The sequence below is a fragment of the Myotis daubentonii genome, chromosome 6 (genome assembly GCF_963259705.1).
Source record: "Myotis daubentonii chromosome 6, mMyoDau2.1, whole genome shotgun sequence".
Classification (NCBI taxonomy): domain Eukaryota; kingdom Metazoa; phylum Chordata; class Mammalia; order Chiroptera; family Vespertilionidae; genus Myotis; species Myotis daubentonii.
Genome location: NC_081845.1, coordinates 29,169,198 through 29,194,053, shown reverse-complemented (window position 1 = coordinate 29,194,053; position 24,856 = coordinate 29,169,198). Strand labels below are relative to the sequence as shown.

At 40.9% G+C, this 24,856-nt stretch overlaps 1 protein-coding gene across 6 annotated transcripts in view; it reads left to right on the top strand.

Annotated features, from left to right (window-relative positions):
• The window catches only part of HIVEP2 (HIVEP zinc finger 2), a 180,708-nt gene that overhangs the window by 76,454 nt on the left and 79,398 nt on the right, over positions 1 to 24,856 (top strand). For all 6 annotated transcript variants that reach the window (XM_059700529.1, XM_059700532.1, XM_059700528.1 and 3 more), the window contains exon 2: positions 24,238 to 24,348. The gene's annotated coding sequence lies outside the window, so the exon portion shown is untranslated. The remainder of the gene's footprint in view (positions 1 to 24,237; positions 24,349 to 24,856) is intronic.

Sequence of the window (24,856 nt, the reverse complement as noted above, 5' to 3'; positions counted from 1 at the left end):
AGACAGTTTTCTTGGATAATACTTACGTTTCTTTGCAAAGTCACAAAAGTTGAGTTGACCTGTAATGTACTTGAAGCATTAGTAATAGTTAAGGAGCTATAAACCTGGTGTCAGTTTCTCTGAAAAAATGCGTTCTGAATGATAAGCCGAGGTGTTGTATTTCGTCTATTGTGGAAACAGCATTTTCCCACTCTAGATTCTAGGCCACTCCTTGAGTTCTTGGTTGGAGGATCTGGGGGAGGTTCCTGCTCGGGCTCCTGCAGGCTGGAAAGTAGAGGAGAGGGCCAGTGAAGGTAGGTTCCAGTACAGACTGCAGGACAGAGGGGAAGAGGGAGACTAGAGAGTGATCCTCAATGTAGGTAGCAGAGAGGGAGCAAAGGGATCCCCTCTAGCCCTTTTGCTGGTCTGACTGCTTACTTACTGGGTGGTCTTTCCAGTGGAAGAGGGAAAGGTAAATTGTGCACATGAATTTGAAAATTGCTAACACACTAACACACACACACACACACACACACATCCTTTTAGTCTTTGTTTATAGCAGTATAAAACATTTCTTCATACTGGAACAAAAGCCAGATCAAATAATAAGGATGGGCTTTAAATACAGATTTTGCTTATAACTGTGTTTTAGGGACCTGTGGATGAGAAATCTTCCTTGACTGTGAGCTTCTTCATAGAAAAGACACGCATCTTATCCCTCAGAAGGTTCCAGCACCTGTCCCAGGTTTGATACAGAGCAGGCCCTGAAAATGTGTAATATGTAAAGTCCAGGTTAGGTGAAGGTAGAAGTGAGATACTATGAAAAACCTTGATTTGACATTTTTCATTTACCTTAAATCTGGCATGACATTTACTATTGAATATGACTTCTTTGGGGAAAGACTTTCTAAACTTACTATATCTCCCCTTTACTCCTGAGAACTCAATTAAGTCTGTAGGAGGATCCATAGCTTGGTATTTGCCAAGCACTGCCTTTGCATATGTTGCCATCGTATCTTATATGCTTTCTGATTCTTCAGAAAGCAATATTTTAGAAAGTTATTTTCTGCATAGTAACTATTAATAGCCATTGACATTCTAAAGTTAATTCATCATTTCAAAAAGGATATGAGGTTATAAAATAAAAACACTGTTATGTGTTAATGTCCAGAACATTGATAAGGCTTAGAAAAGATTTGGCTTGTATTCAGGATTTATATGAAAGAAACCCAAATTACTATATTTCAAAGTTTATTTATACATACAGTTCTGCTATCTGAGGTCTCATGTTAAGTGTTGTGGTGTATTATATATGGAGCTATGATAGAGAACTTATAAGAGAAATGCCAACAAATCTATTTTTGTCATTTTATATATATCATTTGTTACTGTATCAAATCAATTAATCAATATTTTTGACTGTTGAAAGTAGTAAAAATTACTTATAATGGTAAATTAGTAAATAAAAGTTAATAACATTTTAATAGTAATGGAAAGTAGTAAAAATTGTTTGAGGAAGACGTAACCCTTGTCTGGAATCTAGTACAATAAACTTCATTCTTGTTGTAGTTATGTTAGTCATTTCAATTATTAGCATTTCTTCTCTATTTATGGAGATTTATGTAGTGGTGGCAGAAAGATTCAGGTATAAAACATTGACAGCAGAGCCTTACAGAGTTTGCCAGGCTGATATTTATAGACCTAAAGTTTCCTGAAAATTTTTTTCAAGTAACATCACAAAAATCTAAACGCTGTTTCATTGTTGTTGCTGCTTTTCATCATTAGAGAAATCAATGGCTCCCCAGCTGTTTTCCCCAGCTTGCTGCAGCTGTCCTGGGCAAGCATCTGCTCCTACAGGTGGACCAAATGCTCAGCTCCAGGAAGGCGGCCACGCTGTCTGGTCTGCTTACCACTGCTTTCTTAGGAGTCCACTTTGAAAGGGGATCCTTTCTAAAATAGAAGTTCCATACACTGAATTTTATCTATTTGTAATTTGAGTGTGTGGGCCGGACAACTTAGGACCTAAGGCGACATTAAATTGTTTAGAGGAAGAGGGCTAATTTCAAGGGCATTTATGGAAGACTTGGAAAGAAAGCCAATACAGAACTTCTATTTTTTTAATATTAAATTTTTAGCATCAGCCTGACTGCAACATGTGTATGTGTGTGCCTTTTATAAATTCCTATTATTTGTATAGTGCTATTCTACTTTATCTAAGGACACCTGCAAGAAACAGAATTATTTCCTTGGGACTGGACATGTCACTCATAGTTCATGAAATGTTATTGTATTATATCTTTGGTTTACATGGAATTCCATCTCTATTTTTCATATATAGCAACTGTGGTTTGCTCATGTCAAATCTGTAGTACATAGGTTAGAGCTGGTCCTATTCCTGAATTGCTTCTTAAGGCTCCATCGTGTGAGTATTAGCACAGGAGAAGGCTATTTTCATTGATCATTGATCTATCAATGAGTAGGGAAAGACTTCGCTGCTTAGTAATAAAATATTACTAATATCACTGTGGCTTGGAGTTTTTCTTGTGCCTTTCATAGTGTAGAAAGCCTTAGAAGGTATGAGGGGATCAACGCCTTTGTTGAATTTCTGCCATTCTCTTAGAAGGAGGACTTATGGGATGAAAAAAAGAAATGTTTACACTGTCCTTATTGTGAAGTTTAAACAAAACAAAGATTTTTATTTTGGTTAGAATCCTTCCTTTCCAGTGACTTTCAAAGGATATTACCTCAATTCTTACTTAGCAGAACAGCAATAAACATTTTATTTTCAACTTCCTCTTAAAAATTCTTTCTCTGGTCCTTGTTTTGACAAGTGTATGTGAATTAAGTCTTACTGCCTCGCCTTTGAGCAGATGCTGTTGGCTTAGGAAATGCCTCAAACTTTTCTTGTAGTGTCCAAAAGATATAGTACTGGTAAAAGAAAAAAATTGTAGACAGAAATCAATTTTTTACTCCTTTTTATATTTCTACAGTGTCTACATAGTCCTTGTCCTTGGCCCCAAAGTAGGCCATCACAAGTGATTCATTTAACAATATTCAGCAGATGTTTATTGAGCACCTGTTATGTGATAGGTCCTGAGCAGTGTGCAAAGAGCAGTTCTCACCTCCAGGGGCTCTGGGTTTATAAGAAAGGTCCATGTAAACAAATTACTATACAGTTGATGAGGGCTTTCACAGAGGTAGGCACAGAGGGTAGGAGGTGCCCTCAAGGCTGTCATGAAAGCAATGGAGTGGGGGGGGGATTTGTTCTGAACAGTCACCTGCTATTTTCCAGGCACTATTTAAGGTACAGGAACAAAACAGTAGTGTCTCCCCTGAGAAGCTTCTATCCTACTTTGGGAGACAAATTCATATATCATCCTTCCCAGGACATATGCTGTGTGTGTTTCTATTAATTGGGGGGTGGGGTGGGAGGAGGTGACATTAGGACAGGGACCTTGATGGGTCAGGCAGAAGGAACAGCTGCCTTTATGATAGTGGGTTTTGCATACATATACTTAGAACTCCCCTTGAAAGAAAGGAATTAACATTTCAAAGCAAGGAAGAGAAACAGCTTAGAATAAGTGAGATATGTCAGGCTGGGCACTTGATGCCTTAGGCCACATGAAGACCACCAGACTCCATCTCTGGGGTTCAGCCAGCCTGGAGGTGCCAGTGACCTGCTCCTGGGCAGGGTGTGGAGCAGCTGGGTGTTGCCCATACCCAGGCTAAGATCCTTTCCAGGGGAACAGCCCCCCTTCCTCCCAAGGCCCCACCTGGCAGCTCCCAGTTCTTCCTCCTACGTGCGAGTCTTGGCTCAAGGGAGGCCCTCGCTTGGAAAAGACAGATCTGACTTAAAATTAAACCCGCAGCTATAATATAAAAAATACCCATGATTAGGTGTTTACAGCACCGAATCTTCAACAATTAAAGAGAAAAGGAGTGGGTGGAGTAAAAAATAGCAATACCCACACTCTGAAGTTTTTGAGAAAAACAGGAAACTAGTCTTTTTTAACCAGTGATGCCCAGAACTGGTTATTGCAAAGAGGGTTGTTTTTTTAATGCCTTGTGGTCAGCGCAGCTGTGCCAGAGTTGATTTCTGCTCCTTCTGACAGCCGTCTGTGGATTTCTTTAGCTGACAGACCTATAGACAGGCAAGCATAATTATCACTAGGAACCTGGTCATTATGACCGGGTGGCGCTTGGAAAACAATTTGCACAAGTCCTGAAAGCCCGTGAGAACATACGAAATAAGAGTTTTTGGGGAATAGGTAGGTCTTTCCGGGAGTTGTGAATGACCTAGACCTATGAGCCATACAATAGCTTATTGTAGAAGGACTGTTTGAATTCTCTCTTTATTTTAGTTAAGTTGACAAGGCAACATTTGCTGACAAGTGACATAATTTTTTTTTCCTCTCAGTAACTCAAGCTCCACTTTTTAACATTTTGTGTCTTTTTTTTTTTTGCTCCGACTTGATGACTGGTGGCAATGAAATGAGTTAAAAAGTAAAACTGAGGTCACTGAGATGTTGTTTCTTGTTCTCAGAATCTCAGAAATGTACCTGTATCACTGCATTTGTGACCAACGCAGGGAAAAGGATCACAGAAGGGATTGTTTGGACAATTACTGATGAGAGTTATCTTCTTCTGAATAATGTAAACTGCTCTAGAACCGGATTGAAATAGAGTGACTCCCTTTGTCTGCACTGTATTCGTGTACGGAAGGCCAGGTTAGAAGAGACTAGTCACAGAGGTTTCCCTCCACTTCCTGTGTGGGTTCAGTGGATCCGGGGAGCCCCTCTACACCAGAGCACTCCCTTGCAGGCCGTTTCTTTGTGCACCTGGAGATGTCACCCATTTAAGGACAAAAAGGAGCCTTAGACTTTGGAAGTTGAGCAGTATAACCTAGACTGCATTGTTTACTGCACGTTCTGGTTGCCAAGCCCAGCATCTGGCCTGTGCGTAAGGATTTACACGTCTCTGTTTTTATGGGACCTTACAGTTATCTCTTTAATAAGTAAATTACTCACGCTTCTCTGCTGTGAAGCTTGTTTGCAGTGCTTGACCCGGCAGTGCTCCCGGGCTTAGCAGGGGCCCCATCCAGCTGACTGCCCACGCCCATCCAAAAAAGGCAGCCATTACTGCTACTGATTTTCCTAGCACATTGGTCTTGTTAGAGTTACTCGAAATTGAGAGGCAAGTCAACTCCTTGCATCTGTCTTTTTGTTGCACCACAAACGTGCTGTATATGGAGTCTTCAGAATGCAGTGGTTCTCAACCTTCTGGCCCTTTAAATACAGTTCCTCATGTTGTGACCCAACCATAAAATTATTTTCGTTGCTACTTCATAACTGTAATGTTGCTACTGTTACGAATCGTAATGTAAATATCTGATATGCAGGATGGTCTTAGGCGACCCCTGTGAAAGGGTCATTCGACCGCCAAAGGGGTCGCGACCCACAGGTTGAGAACCGCTGCTCTAGGTGGTTGTAACATGCGACAAAGGAGATTCTTTTCATTCCTTTCTCTGGGGGTGGTTTGGGGAGAATCCTGGAGATTACAATGGAACAGCAGGTGGAACTGGGGTGCCTGAAGGTCTCCTGTTTTTAACCCCTGGCTGTGACAAAAAGTAAGGAGACAAGCTGTCAAATACCCTCAAATGACAGGTGTTTTAAGAAGAACCTGCTCTTGCTGAAACAAAACAAAACAACAAACAAACTTAGCAAACATGTCTCATCAGAAGGCTTCATATTTCAAACACATATTAAAATCCTGGCCTTTCAGCTGGGAAAACATAGTCCTGGAAAATTGTGATAAATGTTGAAATGGCAAAAAAATGGATTTCTATTATTTTCATTTCTTGTATATGCCCCGACCATGGTGTGTTTTAATTTACTAGTATTTCCCTAGTCAGATTTTTTAAAATCTTGAGGTCAGGAAATACAATCTTTTACTTCTACTTGGTAGAGCCTGAGTATATCTTTGACACTGTTACTTTTAACTGGCCACACTAGGCATGTGAACAGAACCACAGTACAGACATCTCAGGGGGAGACTCGAGAAAGCAATACCCATTCTTATGGTAGAACAATGAATGAAAACTCTCGAAGTCGGCCATGCAGTATTGCTGAGTGGTTCCCTAGAACTAATTTGAGTCTCTAGCAAATGGTTACAAATATGTATTTTTGACAACTGTAAGCTCCTCAAATTTGTGTTGTTGTTGCCCTCCCATTTTGTTATCATTTGGGATTTTTATTACAAAGACACAGTTAAAAACACACTGTCCTTTCCTCTGTCCCTCCTAATGAGAAGATGGTGGTTGGGAGGTGATGACTTTCTGTGCAGGAGGCTATGGCTGACAGGCCAGTATATATTGGTTAGTCCTTTTCTGTTGTGCACACATGGAGAGGGTGCCTTGATCTCTTCCCTTCACCATTTCTAATGCAGCCTGGGACTAAGTGGGGACCTGCTCTATCACATGAGGAGCCATTTTTATTTGTGTTCAAACACATCCCTCTTTGTGGGGCTGCTTAGTGGCTGGATGGCTTGTCCCTGTGTTCACAGAGCCCTCACTGTAGAGGGTTTCAGAAGGTCGCTGATACCTACTTCCTTTGGAGCAGCCCCACTTCTCATTACCATCTGGGAAGAAAACCATCATGGTGGTGAGAATTGAAAGGGAAGTAGGAGATGACTCATTTCAACTCTTTCTCTTTTTAGTTGAAGAAAGAGAGGGCCAGAAAGAGGTTGTGTTCCCTGCCCGGGTCATGGAACTTTTTGTGGCCTCTTTAGTAGCCCTGCTTGCGTTCTTTTGCACATATACAGCCCCGTTAGGCTTATTAAAGGGAGGCTTAAACAACGCAGCTGCTGTTTATGGAAATGATTAAGAAGCAGGATGTGGCATCGGTGGCAGGGTTTACATTCACATTAAGAGCTTGCACAACCCCCTGAATCAGTACGATTCAGGTGATACCACGTTCATGCCATACCCTTGGCACCAGCCTTCCAAAGTTTAGCTCTCTTGATTTAATTACTTTAATTAAAAAATATATGTCAGACTTTCTCATTCTGAAGAATAGCCTTGGTTGTTTGTGGAAAGTCTCCTAGTTGAGCATGAACTTCACAATGGAGTTTGAGTGATGCAGTAGTCTGGAGGATCTGTGTTATAAGCACTTGCTTGGACCCATCATGAGTACAGTAACATGAAACAAAATGTTGCTCAGCAGTTATACTGTTGGAGTGTTTCTCAACTTGGCTATATTGGCATTTGAGGCTGAATAATTCTTTGTTGGGGTAAAGGGGGCACTGTCCTGTGCATTGTGGGATATTTACTGGCACCCATGGTCTCTACCCAGTAGAAGAAAATGCCATCCCCTCCCCTACTCCCTACTCCTGACAACTAGAAATAACACCATATGTTGCCCAGTATCTATTGGAGGAACAAAATCACCCTGGTCAAGAACCTCTGTAGACTAACAATAAATCTGAGAAGGATGGAACATCAACCAGCCTGAAGCCAGATTTTCATTAATAACACAAAACTTGACTAAGAAGCCAGAGTAAGTCAGTAGGATTGGGAGTGTTCAATTACGAAATAATGAACATTTCTGGTCAGTGACAGGGTGGACAGCAACCCAAACCAGGGGATTTCCCCTGCTGGCTTGTGGCAGGAATTCCCTTTCTCTTCCTCTTGCCCTCAACATTAGGACACTCCCTTTTCATGACTGACCTAGCTTCTGATTCACTTATTTTCTCTGCTCTTTTTCCCCCACATTTCTGCTGTTGCTACCAGTGACTGGGCCACCACTACTGCCTTGGCAAAAGCCTAGGGCCACTGAGATTCTTTCTGCTGATGCCCGTGCCCAGAACTCTGGCCCAGGATCATGTGTCTTGCTGTCCTTCATTATTAACGTCTTAGAGTTCTGCTTAGGCTTTTATGGCCCCTGCAGGAAAAGGTGAGGGACAGTTTCATATCCTACTGACTCAAGTCCTCAGTGTGACTATTTTTCCTAATGGAAGCTATGCCACATAAAGTGACTAGGCTCTGTAGTACTTGTTACTTTGCCTTTAACTAACCTGGCATGACACTCACTATTTTTGACTCTGGTTCTAGAGAGACATGTTCCAAATTTCAAATAGTAGACTTAGCAACATGACTTAAATTTCAAGGAGGAACCTCTTTGGCCAGCTGGAAGATGAGCTGTAATAGTCCCGCTTGTACCTGTTCCAAGTGAATTCTTCACCAAAACCACAAAGAGACCCTCAGGTAGGCAGCTTGGACCCCTCTTTTCATTGGGCTGCACCTACCCGCCCGAAGTCCCAGACCTGGAGGGCAAACAGGCCCGGCCAGCTATGGGGAAAATAGGACTCTGGCAGTCTCCTTGGATTCCATTTAGATGCACTCTTCTGTATAATCTTTGCCAAATGTACTAAGTCTGCAGAAAGGAAAACAAGAATATATTCACCTGTAGGTTGAGATACCACTGAGGGAAATCAATAAGAAAACAACTGTCTCTTAGCATGTTCTAGAAAGAGAAAAGATATATGTTATAAGAGGATGCAGTTAAACTAAGGGGAGTTTAGGTTAATGAAAAGATAAGAACAAAAATACCATACTCTTTGTTTCTACATCAGATAACAAATGTTTACATCAAATTTGTCACTGGTAGGAATGTTCATCATTTTAGACTGGAAACATACAATGGAAAGGACTACTCCTCCAAGATGTGAAAGGGTCTTCCAATTCTGATACTGTTTTTCATCTTTCCCTCTAAATTTATCAGTTGCACAAATTGACATGTGAGACTGACAGATAAATCTGTGCAAGCTAGAATATGCACATGGTGACCAGTGACTTCTTTTGGGAAGTTTCTAGGACATTCATTCCGATGATTTTCAAATTGGATTCAGGATGCCCTGGAACATCTAGCAGTTTTCAAAGAAAGTAAAATTGTGGTGGAGTTAACATGTGTCTCTTTAAATGACCTCTAAATTTGAGGCTTCAGATCATGATAGGAGGGATACTTAGCTTCCAAATTTAAAATCATGTACCTTTACAATGTTGCCTTTCTCAAATACTATTATATAGCTTTCTGATTAGATAGCATGCATTTTATTAAGGGATCTATATAATAATAATCTGTTTTCAACGTTTGGCCTTCACTAGCCCCTATGTTCCATGAAGACCAGAACCATGGCTTTGGGAATGCACAGTAGTTGTTTGCTGAATGAATAACTGACTACATGAGAGAGAGAAACAGTTCATCATGAACGCTGAATAAGAAAAGCATAATGCTCTTTGGATAAAAAAAAAAGACATTTTCTAATAATGAAGTTAAAACAAAATATCATGTGATTTTTTTGTGAAATGTATGACTTTTATTTAAGGACAATGAAATATTGTATTTTCTACAGAAGGAAAGCATGGCATGCCCTCTAAAATTAATCTAGTGGAACATGGAAATATAAAGTCCTCCAAGCCCATCAATTTTAATCTTACTTTATCGTAGTAAACATTTTTCAGTGCCAAAGTAAATTAGGACAATGATCTGGATAAAAGCATATTCTTGAGCTGTTTGAGAAAGATTTTGATTTGGCTGCCGGAGTTAGAGCAATGACCCTCATTTCTAAGTGGGAAAGCATTCCATCACTGTTGTATACAGACTTGGTTGACCCACCTGCAACTCTTGTCGCCATGTGGTTCAGCCATACCAGCATAGACAGTGAGTCATCAGGGATGGTTCAATATATTAAACTTTCTTTGGTTTGACACTGGTGGTCCATTTGCCAGATTGAAATCATGAGTGGAACTGAAAATTGAGTGCAGGCAACTACCAGGTTCTTGGACTCCTTCCCCCCAAGGATCTTTCTATGTTGCTGCTATGTGTATGTTTTCAAGAGCATTGATTTAGAGTCGAACTCACTGGGTTAAAGAAAACAACACACATTTTCAACCCTGTCAGGCCATGGACACGTTCGTTCCTTAAACTCTTAGGTCTTTAAGTCCTCTGTAAGGGTGGTAATAATAGTACCTGCCTCATAAAACCTTTAATGAGAAAATACACATAAATCACTTAGCACGTTGCTGGAACACAAGGACTCAGTCAATGTTGATTATATTTATATTTTTCTTGTTGATTGTTCCAGACTCCACTGATATTTCGTCTTTCATTTTCTTTCTTGTTTTCAGTGGTAAACCCAAACTTTTAAGCTTCCTTTTTTTTTTTTTTTCTTAATGGAAAGCAGAGTAGTCAAAACAAAGTCTACGCTGCCAAAACTATCTGCTATGTCTTATAATGAAAGTAGATAATGCTTGGTGTATATGTGTGTGTGTCTACATAAGAAAGAGTCACAACCCTAAGTCTTGCCAGACTTAGGGCAGGTGGACACCCTCTTGTCTGGGAGCCAAATCCTATCACCAGGACTTATTTATTTCAGGCCTGATAAAGATTCCACTTGCTGATCCCCGCCCGCCATCTCTTATTTAAAACATAAAGACCAAAAGAAATTGGAAAACTATAAACTTGTAAAAGAAGTAAGAAAGTGCTTGTATTATTTTTTATATTTCTTAGAAACTGAGTTTGTAAGTAATTTTCTAACTTCTAAAGAAGCATTTTTTCCCCTGAATTTTTCATCACAGGAATAAAACTGGGTTTTCAGTTATAATCATATGATAAAATTGTCACACTATAAAACTAATGTTTTTCACTTAGTTTAATTTCATATTTACTCTTCTCAATTCAAGTATTTCGTTGTTGTGTTGTCACGTTCAGGGTGAGAACCACTGCTGGGCATGACCCCAGCATGAGCAGGATGAATCAGTCATTAGGGGCTGAGAGTGTGAGCAGTCAGTGGATTTTTTAAAAATATATTTTATTGATTTTTTTACAGAGAGGAAGGGAGAGGGCTAGAGAGTTAGAAACATTGATCAGCTGCCTCCTGCACGCCCCCTACTGGGGATGTGCCTGCAACCAAGGTACATGCCCTTGACTAGAATCGAACCCGGGACCCTTCAGTCCGCAGGCCAACGCTCTATCCACTGAGCCAAACCCGTTAGGGCAATCAGTGGATTCTTTTAGGGAGCCTCTTCATAAGGTCTCACTTGTAACGCGTTTGCCAGGTCCAGGCTGAATAAAATGTTTTCAAGTTTCTGGAACTGGGTGGTTTGTTCAGCCTCTTTGTCACAAGCAATGTCATCATACACACTTTAAATTTGGATTTGGTATTTCCCAATGGAAGCTCTTATTATTGCATTGATTTAAGATCTTTTTTAAAATAAAGGTTTAAATGGATGACCTGGAAAGTTTGGTTCACCTTGAAAATTCTCTGACCAAAGTTTACCTTTGCCTTTTAGGGTTTTACTTTTAAGATTCGCCCCCCCCCGCCCCAGTTTTGTGTGATTGCTTTCTTATTTCTTTTGGATTTCCCAATATTAATGATCGTTGAGAATTTGAAATTACAGGGTGGGGCAAAAGTAGGTTTACAGTTGTGAGTACGTGAAAACAGTTTATTATTGTATTATTACTTATTAATTATTGCATTCTTTTCTATAGGCACAACTGTAAACTTTCCTTTGCCTCACTCTGCATTCTTTAAAAACAGTCAAGTGAAATATTAACACGGCCAAATAATTATGCCTCTCTGCTGTGGCAAAAATTTAATTTAGTAAAATCTTATTCCGTCATTTCTTTTCAGGGCCCTGGCTATTAAATATCTCTCAGCTTGAAAAATTAAACATGCTCAAATATCTTCCATTTTGAAAGTAAACAAACAAACAAACTCAAACTAATAATCCTAATAGCTGTTCCAGCTCCTGCATTACCTATCTCGGCTGCACCACAGTTTTGACCACCTGCTTAAGAAAGGAAGACCAGTAGACTTTATGATGCTGAGGCCTGGTACCCCACCTCTCATCTCAGCCCCATGTCATAATCCTCTGGCTTTGTAGTTTTCCCCAAAGTGCAGTCCTAAGTTAGGCCTTTTCCTCCTGTAACTTCCCAAACTGTTTACACAGACCCATTGCTTTAAGTATCACCATAGATGCTGATGACGATAATGGATTTTCAGCTCACATATTCCTGGATGGTTCTATAGCTATATGTCTGCATGGGCATTTCTACTTGAATGTTTCTAAGTTACCGTAAACCTAGTTCATTCTAAAACCGAACATACTATATTTCCTTTCGAAGTCAGTTTTCTCCTTGTCTGCCTGACAAGCTTCTGCAGATTATTCCAGACCCCTTTCAAGTGTCTCCCCTCTCAGCCCTTCCTTCATAGCGACCCCTCACTCTCCTATGGGGCCTACTGTAACCTGTACTGTAGCACTCTCCACCCGACTTGCAAGCCAGGAATTCACTGAGACCAGAATCACATATGTGTCCTGATGCAGCCAAGTGCCTGGTGTGTGATAGGTGCTTAGTAAGTGATTGTTGGATGTTAATGGCAAATGATAGATATAGAGAAAGGAAGGAACATTTTTATTTCACCAGGCAGAAAAGTTTGTAAGTGGTGAGATATTAAAAAGATCTATTTTATAGTTTTATAAAAAATGAAACCATCAGCCTTATTGATTAGATGTGGCCCCTAGGATGTCAGAAGGGAAGAGAAACCTCTGTGTCCTTCCTCGAGGCATAGTTGCCCTGGTGCTTGCAGTGGTTTCAGTGGAGACACATTCGTGGAATTGTGGCAGCAGGTGCACTTTTTTGAATGACTTTTCCAGCTTTTTCAATAAGTACCTGATGGACAGAAGACAGCTGAACTATCTGCTTGGGAGACTATTTAGGTGCAATTATTGCTTAGATACACTTTCCCCCCATTTAGTCTACATTCCCAAATAGGGCTATGAGGGTCAGGATAAGAGGATCATATATATGCTTCCATTTACATAGGCAGAAAGGAGTGGGGAAAAAAAATACTGATTTCATTTCTAGAGGTGATTACCCTGCTCTACCCTTCCTCGCACCCAGGTAAGATTACATGCCTGGTTGTGCTAGTCATACCCATTTAGCATTATCTCTAAATTCACTAATATCAAGTGCATCCTTGGGTGCCAGTAGCTTCATCATATTTCATTGTGGAACATTAGAAAAACTTTGTTATTGGAATCCTTATGTTGTTGAGGTGAATTTTTAGCAGGTATGTAGTGACCATGGGTTAATCCATGTTAATTTTTTAATAAGAAGTCTTAGCAATGAAGATTCATCTTTGACCCTCCCATATTGAAGATTAAGTTCCTGGCACTATGATGCTGGACTATCACAGATTATATTATGTACCTGTTTCCCTTTGGCATCCCTGAAAACAGAAAACATCTTTCCAGAGATCAGCTCACATGGAAAAAAAATTTAAAATATGTGAATAAAAATTTCATTTTGCTTTTTCAATATTAGCCAACTTCATGTAGATTTGTTGTTTTGATCTATTTTGTAGTCTTATGCTGGTTTGGTAGACTGTATGAGGAACTACATAGAAGCATCCTGTTTTCATAATAACCAGCATAAATCCCAGTGAAATTATTTCAGAAGTAGCTAAGTTTCTTCCTATAGAAGCAGGTTTTTTAAAATTTCCATTATTTAATGTTTCTCTTCAAAATTTTAGAAGTATGACTAAAACAAAATTGATTTGTATCCTTAGGCCCTAATGTCCTGCTAAGTGTTAATTGTGCAGGATTTTTATAAAGAGTTTAAAGATAACTGAAGAAAACATAGGGCCTGACCCTCTACCATTGAAATGGTGTCCGTTTTAAGTTGAAAATATTTGTAAATCTCTTTTTTTTTTGCTTCCATTTCATGGTTTCATCGTTTTGAAACCGCAGGATTCTTTTAACTTTTGGCTTAGGTTAAAATAAGTGAAGTTGAATAGAAAAGAGATTTTTACAGGATTGTAATATGGCTTTAGGACTGGTAAAAGAGCCAGACGGATGATTCAGAGGCTGAAAATAGCTCTCCATTTTATGCAATCAAGTAAGCTCTGTACCTTGGCCTTCCCCACACAGGATTAGCTGAGAATTGGAAGTCATTCCACCCCCGGCATGCCACCACGGATGACACGCTGGGCTTAGGACAAACCGGTGCCTAAATGGAGCACGTGTTGCTAGAAGGATAACCCTGATGCACAGGGTGGATTAGAGTTGAGTGACCTCAACTCATATTCATTTCCTCTAAAAGGAAAACTCAACAAGGCTCTCCCTGTTCCACCGCGCGAGCGTTTACGTAGCCTGGGTTCTCACGATGGCACCCAGTCACCTCCAGTGGCTCAAGTGCCCCGTTTCCCTTTGATGCTCGCTTCCCTGAAAGGCCTTGGGGACACTGGCAGCATTTATCCTGGGCCTTAGGTATCTCATTCTAAGACCATGGAAGGGAGAGTGATTGATTTTTCTTTTACTCTCTTACAGATTTGTTTCCCTTACTTTGTTTTCTGTATGTTTTTATGCAAAACGCTGTAAAATTAAATGAGGAGGCTGGAAGATGATTCCTGAACTACCTCCATTTCTGTTGAGCCAGTGGGTAAGCTTTTCTGGGTAGAACCTCTTAGGGAGGTCTGAGAGCTGAGTCATCAGGGTGAGTGAGAGTTTGATGCCTCTCTTAAGTTCTTGTTCCCCGAAATGGGACTGTGTACTGTGCACTGTCAAATAAATAAAACTGTCAGGTTATAATTAATGGGCGATGCTTCTCCAATTAAACAGAATTGATGAGAAATATCTGGGAGGATATTAGCAATGGGAAGGCGATGTTTGCATTTAAATGGTCTTAATTACTCCTTGGACTTAATGCCCTATTAAGATGAACCGGAGAGGATCACGTCTGGCTTAGCTGTATTGTTTTAGACAGTGGGGGTGAGCTGAAAGGACCAGAGGGCGTTCGTGTGCATTGTGGTGTCTGCTTTTGCAGACAGAAGGTTTGGGAATGTATATTCTTTCTTCTCCCCCTTTTTCTTTTCTTTTCCCCTTCAAAGGAAATTAAATCAGAGCCCTGACAGGAGAGGGTAAAATCTCTAGCAGACCTCCCCAGTGCTTGGAATTTACAGACTCTTCCTTGTCCCAGTTTGCTATTGTCCTGAGGCAACACACTCCCCTGCTGCTCTTTGCATCTTTGGCAGTTGGCCAGCCTCCCAAGGCCTCCGGCTTTGATGTGAGGAGCAGGCTGTCCTCTGGCAGGCTGTTGTTGCCCTGGCCTGGGCTTTACTCTCCAGAATGCCAGGAGGGATGTCCTGTCTCGCACTATACATTTCGAGGGCCCCCGTCACCCTCAGAGGTTTCTAACGCTCAGTGGCTGAGTCAGCCTGCCTTGGTGTTGGCCACAAGTGGCTGCCCCAGCTGCTCAGCTTGCTTTGCTGGCTTTCCGGGCCTGTCCTCCAGGGGAGGTCCTCTCCCCCTGGGGGGAGACAGCAGCCCTGCCAGGTCAGCTGTCAGTCTGAAGGGCCTCCTTGGCAGGGCTCAGGGGAACCGACCCATCGGGTTAAACAGCTTCCTCTGGGGACATTGCGTCGACCTTCATTTGATCTGAGCCTGGCAGTCTGGTTAGTGAGGAGAATAATTCTGGCTGGGGGAATCTTTCTTAACTGAACCTATTTCCACCATGGTTCCAGGCTTGCAGTTAGATGTCTGTGCTGTTGCAAAACTAACTCTTACAACTTCTGGTAATTTCTATTGGCAATTCTAAAAGCAGGTGGATACGAACACAGGGGATTGTAATGAGAGATGCTGGGGAAGAAAGAAATGGGACTGTGCTTTATAACTAACCAAAGGTGAGATCATGCCAGAGGGGTGGGGGTGGGAGAGAGTTTCTTGTGATGAGCTGTCTTCAGCAGGGCCAATTTGATTCAGATTGCCTGGGCAGACTGAAAGCAGATCATATCTTGTTTTGTTTAGTCCTAGTACCTTGCACTGTATCTTAATAGGCTTAATAATAACATATCCCACAGAGGAGGAGTTTATTATAGCAGAATCCAATCACCAACCATTCTATATTTATTTGTATTAAGTTTTATAATGTCCAAAGTTGTCTTGTTAGATTCTGTAGGTAAAGTTTCTAACCGGAGCACATTACATTTTTTTGGCAGCTAGCATGAAAGAGACTGTTAGCTCTCTTTTGCAGTAGATTGGAGAGGGCAGCCTGCAGGATCCCGTGACCTTGTTAGGGGAGGACTCCTGAAAGGCTTCAGAATAGAAAGGGGAAGAGATTTGTAGAAGACAAACTTCAGAGTCTTTTTAGGGCATGCCTATTTGCATTCCGTTTAGTGCTTTGCAGCCATTCATGGGTAACACTTTAGCATTCTCATATCAGTATCCTTTTCTTGTCATTAATGAGTCGTTGCTGTGTGTCGTGTGTGTATTATATTGATGGTAGATAACTTCATTGGTCCATCCTGAATCCTAGGGCCTTGTTTAGCACAGCTTTAGTGATGCAGATATCTTATAATGTCCAAGTTTAGAGTTGCAGAGGTTTGCCATAACCCATTTCCTTAAATCTTGTCTTTCAGCAAACACTGGGGATTTCTGTAGGATTAGGAGCATGGAAGGGACAGTAGCTGATAGTCCTGGCACTTAGCATTTACAGGAAAGGTAATATTTGCAAGAATTCCACCCATCATTTCTTACTGCTTACACTAGGGGGTGAAGTTGGTAGTTCTGATGATGAAACTGGAACTCAAGGAGATTGTCCACCCGACCTAAGAATGCTAAAATGTGCCATTTCTCTTTCAAATGTGACCCTCCCCTCCTGCAGCTTATAGGTTCCCTCACCTCCCTATAATTTTCTTCAGTAAAAGAAGTTTGGAGATTGTATTTTCATATTTATATTGATTTTTGCAATCCTCTGTTTCGTGTCTGTTGAAGCCTCTAGGCAATATATTGTGGATTGACAGGAAAAATTAAAGAGATTTAAAAAATCTAAGGCATCATTCATTAATAATTTCATTCTGTTTCTGGGTGTGTTTTCTTTCCGTTGTCAGCCAGTGTGGGAGGAAAGGGAAGAATAATGTTGGAGCCCACGGTGTTGTGTGGGTATGTGCAATCCAAAAGTATCTTATAGGAGAAAAATGTTCCTATTATTAAATTAAAACACTAAATAACAGAAGATCATTAATTCTATTGTAGTGAAAATTTGTAGTCCAATGCTATTAAAATTATTAATCATTAAAGACATATGTTAATCAAAGGCATAAATATATATATACAAAATGGTAATTCTCTGCTACCAGGCTTACACCTAAAATGTCATTAAGAAGGCTATTGTTGTCCGGTGGGCGTGGCTCAGTGGTTGAGCGTTAACCTATGAATCAGGAGGTCATGGTTCAATTCCAGGTCAGGGCACATGCCAGCGTTGCAAGCTCAATCCCCAGTATGGGGCATGCAGGAGGCAGCCAATCAATAATTCTCTCTCATCATTGATGTTCCTATTTCTCTCTTCTTCTCCCTTTCTCTCTGAAATCAGTAAAAATGCATTAAAAACAAGAAGGCTGTAGTTGTTGACAGTGGAGAGAATTTGCATAAGTCTAAGGCAACAGCATTATAATTCCCAAGCCTACACATTTTAAACTAGGTCGGAAGTTTCCTTCACCTGGTTAAAAGTGAATTCTGGCTAAAATTTTCAAATGATAATATCTACAACCACAGAGCAAGTGCACTGTAGTTTTTGCCCATTGGAACTCTAGGCACTCCCTTCTAGAATTCCTTTTTTGGTCTGCTGCTCTTTTTCTGTCCACATCCCCCACAGCCTGGAGCCTGATGAATTTGACCTGCCACTATTCTAGCCCCTACTGAGCTCTTCCTGTTCTCAATTTCCATTTTACTTAGAATCATTACCAAACAGCTTAGCATTTGGCACTTACATTTTTAAAGTAATTTTTGTGTGTTGGCTCAGGGCTTATGTTATTATGCATTTTATCATATCCATAGCAACTAGCACTGTGTTAGGTACCTTGCAAAAGTCGTCATTGGTTGATTGTGGTTTCTGTTGTCTGGCTGTTAGTAAACCATTGTTGTAGACTAGAGCCTTGCTTCTCAAGATGTGGACTCCAGACCCATGCATCAGCATCACCTGGAAGCTTTAGCAGCCTGGTCCCCATCCAGACATGCAGAATCACACTCATCATGCTAATGAGCTCCTAGGGTGACTCACAGGCAAAGTTTTCATAGCCCTGTTGAGGAAGGTCTCTTTTCCTGGGCAGGGTGGAGACCCCATGAACCTTCAACTTCCCTTTTTGCCAGTGTTGTACTGTAGAGATGTAGGGATCTGGTTGTAACGTACTGAACCTGCCACTTTCACTGTGACAGGGAGGTTGTAAATTTAGTCCTAACATAAAAAAGGCAAGACAAGGTTTTAAAGTGGCCAGAGGGCCCCATTAAATCATCAGGACTGTATTTGTATTCTGATTCAGAACAACCTCCAGATCCAAGTCATTAAAAGCATCCCTCTAAATGGCCTCTTTTAAAATTCTCAAACTGAGAAGCAAAAAGTATGATTTCCTTTTCCTTAGTTACTTTTTTTTTTTCACTTGAAATGTTTACACCCACTCAACTTGCTATTTTGAACTCTGGGAAAGAAAATTTGTGGGCATCTTGCAGTTTTTCAGGAAACGAGCCTTAGATTAAGTACTTGCCACATTTTCCCCGTGCTTCTTTCTTCGGGAAGGTGGAGCAGCACACCACTCATGCTTTCACTCCGCCTGGCACACAGTGTGACTTTCAAAGTGAGGATGGAAAACAGCTTCTGTCCTTATTTGCCCAACTTCACACAGATATTCCTGGCTTTTCCCCCCTCCCATTTCTATTTGTCCTTTCCTTCCCTTTCACCGGAGTGTCTGGAATTCTTCAGGTCAGCATAGGTTTTGTAAAATATAAGATTCTTTGAGAGTACTTAGGTTTGTTAAATCAAGGGAGATAACACATGGATGCAATTAGCATGTGCAACAATATGTAGACTATTCTCAGTCAAGTTTTAGCTTACGTTTTAAGTCATTTACATTTCTCTGTTAGTATTTCTGTTTCTTTGAATCCAAACCTATTTCGCAGGTAACAGAAATGAGAGACACTGGTTGGGATGGAGGTGCAGGGGAAGGGTATTAGGTAAGCTCAACCATTCAGCTATGTTTTAAATGGACTCAGGGCTTTGTCATGTAAATATACTAAGAAAATATACTGGTTACATGGGATACTATTTCGTGGTTGTGTCATTTACATCTTTTGTTGAGGCAATTAAGATGTTTTATTTTAGATAGGACTTGTCTTCTGGTTCATGGGTGTTCCCCCACACGTTACCATAGCACCGGGGGCTGAAGTGCTCCCAGAGCATCCTGGTCAACTCGGGAAGCATGGCCCATATATACTGCACGGGGGACACCACTCAGCTAGAGAAAGTTACTCCACTCTGTCACTGTAGGTACTCCTGATGTATTATACGCAAATAACTGAAAGAGACCAATTGGTGACCACACAATCAAATATTACCTAAAGATAAAGTACTCCATTGTATACACCATGTAACTGGCTGAAATACAAAGTTCACATGTGTTTAGATTTTCTGATGGAACTCATACCACTGACTAAGGTGGAGTTTGTTTTGTTTTCTTAGTGTGGTGAGACAGGCAATAAAAATAAATCAAAGGTAAGGAGGTTTAGACTCAGCTGCTTTCATCAGGTTATAAAATTATTTTAGGTGTTGCACTGCAGTGTCGTGTAGAAATTGAAGAGAACCCATGATCATATCTCAGGTGTCCTGTTCGCTCCTGAGGAAATGGGCATTTCTGAAGAATGTTGCATTGTGGTTTGTACACATGAGGCTTACCTGTTCAACAGGCCACAGATCTGTATCTCTCGTGCTAATTAGTGGCAGTCATATAAAGGAATCCTCCAAAAAGGTGACTAATACATTTTGTACTTACTGCTTTTGAAGTGGGATATGAGGTGCATATCAACATTGACAAATTCCTAGGTAATTTGAAATCACTGACCACTTGGATAACCGTAGTTAGATTGAAACGAGCATATTTGTTGTATTATAGGTGAGCAGCCTTTTAAAATACTAGCTTAATGACTGGCCACGCTCAAGTAACTTAAGCCCTCATTTGAGGCAAGAACTACATAGTTTAAGAAAATAATACTTAACATAAGAAATTATAAAGGACAAAATGGTAGATCTAGACTGTTGTACAGGTCAATTTCATATTATACATTGAAAAATTAGTGAAAAAGGAATTTTTTAAAAATTTTCTTTTTTTATTATAGTTGACATGCAATATTATATTAGTTTCAAGTGTACAACATAGTGATTATATACTTGTATTCCTTACAGAGTCTAGTACTCATCTGGCAATGTACATAGTTATTACACTACTAGAGGCCCACTGCACGAAGTTCGTGCACTTTTGGGGGCGGGTCCCTCAGCCTGGCCTGCGCCCTCTTGCAGTCCAGGAGCCCCCGAGGGATGTCCAACTGGCAGCTTAGGCCCCTCTCTGTGGGGAACCAGCTTAAGCCACTAGTCAGACATCCCTAGCACAGCAGCGGAGGTGGGAGAGGCTCCTGCAACTGCTGCTGCGCTCACCAGTCGTGAGCCCAGCTTCTGGCTGAGTGATGCTCCCCCTGTGGGAGCGCACTGACCACCAGGGGGCAGATCCTGCATTGATCGTCTGCCCCCTGGTAGTTAGTGCATGTCATAGTGACTGGTTGTTCCGCCGTTGGGTTGATTTGCATATTAGCCTTTTATTATATAGGACTAGAGGCCCGGTGAACAAAAATTTGTGCACTCGGGGGGGAAGGGGGGTCCCTCAGCCCGGCCTGTGCCCTCTCGCAGTCTGGGACCCCTCGGGAGATAACGACCTGCTGGCTTAGGCCTGCTCCCGGGTGGCAGAGGGCAGGCCCAATCCCTAGGTGCAGCCCCTGGTCAGGCTCAGAGCAGGGCTTATTGGGGAGTTGGGGCGCCGCCCCCTGTCACACTCAAGGCAGGGTCGATAGGGAGGTTGTGGCACCACCCCCTGTCATGCACAGAGCAGGGCCGATCAGGGGGTTGGGGCACTGCCCCTTGTCACACACAGAGCAGGGCCGATCAGGGGGTTGGGGCGCTGCCACTGTAACACTCAGGGCAGGGCCGATGGGGAGGTTATGGCTCTACCCCATCACACACAGAGTAGGGCCCGTGGCGGGGGGAGGGGGGGGAGTTGGGGCTCCACACCCTGTCACACACAGAGCCGCAGGGCAATCAGGGCGTTTGCGAGCTCCCCCGTATCAGGCACAGAGCAGGGCCAACAGGGAGGTTGTGGCCCCACCCCCTGTCACACACAGAGCCGCAGGGCGATCAGGGGGTTTGGGCGCTGCCCCCTGTCACGCTGATCCCGGTGCCAGGAGGCCTCTCGGCTCCGCTGATCCCGGCACTGGGAGGCATATTACCCTTTTACTATATAGGGTAGAGGCCTGGTGCATGGGTGGGGCCGGCTGGTTTGCCCTGAAGGGTGTCCTGATCAGGGTGGGGGTCCCCACTGGGGTGCCTGGCCAGCCTGGATGAGGGGATGATGGCTGTTTGCAGCTGGTCACACACCCTTCAGGGTGGGGGTCCCCACTGGGGTGCCTGGCCAGTCTGGGTGAGGGGCTGAGGGCTGTTTTCAGGCTGGCGGGTGACGGAAGCTCCCAACCGCTCCTATTTTTTCTTTTTTCTTTTTTATTCTGGGCCAGCTTTAGCTCTGAGGCTCCAGCTCTTAGGCCTCCACTCCTGAAAGCAGGTATCTGGTTTGTTTTGGTTCTATAATCGAAACTCTGTATCAACTCCAGCTCTGAGATCCCAGCTCGCTGAAAGCTGGTTTCTGGGGTTTTATTTAGCTTCTATATTCGTTACAATATTTCTTAAACTGCAGGCTCAGAGGCCTGCAAGGCAGGAGGGGAACGTTGGAATCCTCCGTCACTGAAGCAAGCAAGCCTCATGTTAGTTTCAAGCTGCCTGGCTGCCGGCCGCCATCTTGGCTGGCAGTTAATTTGCATATCTCGCTGATTAGCCAATAGGAAGGGTAGCGGTCGTATGCCAATTACCATGTTTCTCTTTTATTAGATAGGATTATTAAGCATCTTCCCTGTGCTATACTTGATATCCCTATGACTATATTTATAACTGGAAGTTTATACTTCTTAATCCCTTTCATCTATTTTTGCCCATCCTCTTATCTACCCTCCCATCTGGCAACCATCAGTTCATGCTCTTTATGAATTTGTTTCTGTTTTGTTTGCTCATTTATTTGTGTTTTAGATTCCACATATAAGTGAAATCATGCAGTATTTGTCTTTTTCTGTCTGACTTATTTCACTTAGCATAGTACCCTCAAGTTTCATCCATTTGCAAATAGCAAGATTTCCTTCTTTTTTATGGCTGAGTAATATTTCATTATATGTATAGCTCATCTTCTTTGTCCATTTATCTATCAATGGACACCTAGTTTGCTTTCATGTCTTGGCTATTGTAAATTATGCTGCAGTGCACATTGGGATACATATATCTTTTCAAATTAATGTTTTAGATTTCTTCAGATAAATACCCAGAAGTGAAATTTTGGGGTCATAAGATAGTTCTATTTTTAATTTTTTAAGAAACTCCATATTGTTTTCCATAGTGGCTACACCAATTTATAGTCCTCCAATAATGCACAAGGATTTACTTTAGTGAGAAAGGATTCTTAAGAATCATCAAGTCCATTCCATACCATGAGAGGAAGCACCATTACTTTTTCTTGGAAAGAGACTTTCACAAAGATATGTTGCTAAACATATGTACTAACACAAAACTATCATGAGAAGAATCCAGCAATGATATTATGAAAATAAATACCAAATATTATTTGAAGGAGCCTTGCTAATTCTTTCATGAAAGGGCTGGAAAAATAAATTATTTTCACAGCTCTAGATGTTCAAATGTGAAAAATGACTGTATAATTTTGTATGATATTGCAATTCATTGTTTAGGTGCCTACATCTGTTGAGACAGTGTAGCTTAAAATAACCAAGTCATTTGACATTTATCTTGTCATATTAATGGCAAGAATCCTAGAATAATAATTAAGACTATTTATCTCTGGAATAAATACATCTTTTGAGACCATATCGAAATGAGTTTCCTAGATAACTACTTCTTGAATAGCAATAAGACAGAAGTCCAGACATAGGTTGCCTTGGCAGTGGAAACCTAGTTCCCATGACTACTCTGCATTTGGGCTTAGAATGTATAATTATTGCTATTTGTCTTCATTGTCAGGAACATTTTTGTTTTGTTTCACTTTTTTTTCAGCATGTACCTTCCAATAGTAGAGAGCAAATCTATTTCAGCCTTTTTTTTAAAAAAAATGAGATAACTGTCAATTTTTCTAGCATGTGTAGTGGGATTTGGGGAGTGACAGCATGAGGTTAATTCCAAGTTGTATAGTAAAACAATCATGTATTTATGGCGTTGGAGTAGGTTTTTGAACTTTCGCATTAGTATAGTTGTATTTGATGTTCTGGGACTTTAAAACATACTAGGTCTGCCCTGGGGAAACCTGATTCAGGAGAGGCTGGAAGCTGTCCAGTTTTCTATTTCCATCTTCTGGTCAACCCTCCAGCATCCTATTTATTTTAGGCTCTCATCAGTGGAGCTACAGCTTGCTTTCTCTCAGACTTTCTTATGGAGCTGAGATGATAATTGAATACTTCAGCTTCTGAAAAAGGTGTATTTACTAGTAAAATGAATAGAATTAACTGATATTATTTATAAATCACAAATAAGCTGCTTATGGATTTTTAATAAACTCTTTCTGTGAGAGACAAGGTGTAACATTTTAAGAGTGATTTGGAAATTCATGTTAGTGAGTTCTCTCCAAATGATCTGAGTATTAGTTTATGTACCTTAACAGGTTTAAGGAACTGCAACCTACACATTTTCATTGCATTCGTAAATTAATAAGATTCAATAAGTAGAATTCCAAAGCAGTCAGCTGCATCTTTCTCTTGTGTCTAATTTTACATATCCTAACTGACAGTATATAGTCATCATTTCCATGTGCCAATCAGTCCTGAAAATAAACTCTTCTGCTCTCACACTCTGTTGTGCTATTTTATTGTTTTCTCTATGCTTGAACATTCATTTTATCCCAAACTTGAAAATTTAATTTAGTTGGCAGATGCTTTTGTTGTTTTATAGCTTTAAGTAGCATGCTACCACAATTATCTTGGTTTGATTTCTGTGTTATTAATGTGTAGATCATATAATGCTGCTCTGATTTAAACACTATTGTTTGTTGTTCTTTTCTCATTAGGTGGAGTCTTTGAATTTTTAAAAAGAAGATAGTAATCAGATCTACTTGAAAAATTAAGTGAATTGACTTGGCTGGAACAATCTTTCCAATTCTTTAACATCCAACAGTAGGGTAAGTTGAGTTAAGTGTTTTCTATGTGGCTTGATTTAAAAATTATTGGAAAGATCGCTCAAGCAAAATACTAAGCTTTATGTAAAATTTTGTCAGTAATGATTTGAGGCCCTCAAACCCTATAAAAGATGTCTGCAATTCTATCTAAATAAACATGTTTGTAAGTTTTTCTGTATTTCTGGAAATATCCGGATTTAAAGGATGAGAAGATTAGAAAATGTTGTCATTTATAGTTTGGAACCAGATTTTAAAATTTACTTTATCAATGATTATTTGCTTGTAATCTTGAGGTAATGTGAGATTTTTCTTTTAGTGAGATATTTTTGTATCAGAGTATTGTATCAGAGTCAAACCTAAGGTAAAATAAATAAATCAGTAGCTCTTTTTCTTTTAAGTCATTATCATTTTACAGAAATCTTGGTTTCTGTGATCAGAGTAAAAATACCTTAAGATCTTAATTCAACTTCCTAGTTGCACAGTTTCTGCAGAAAATTCACAAGGTAGAAAA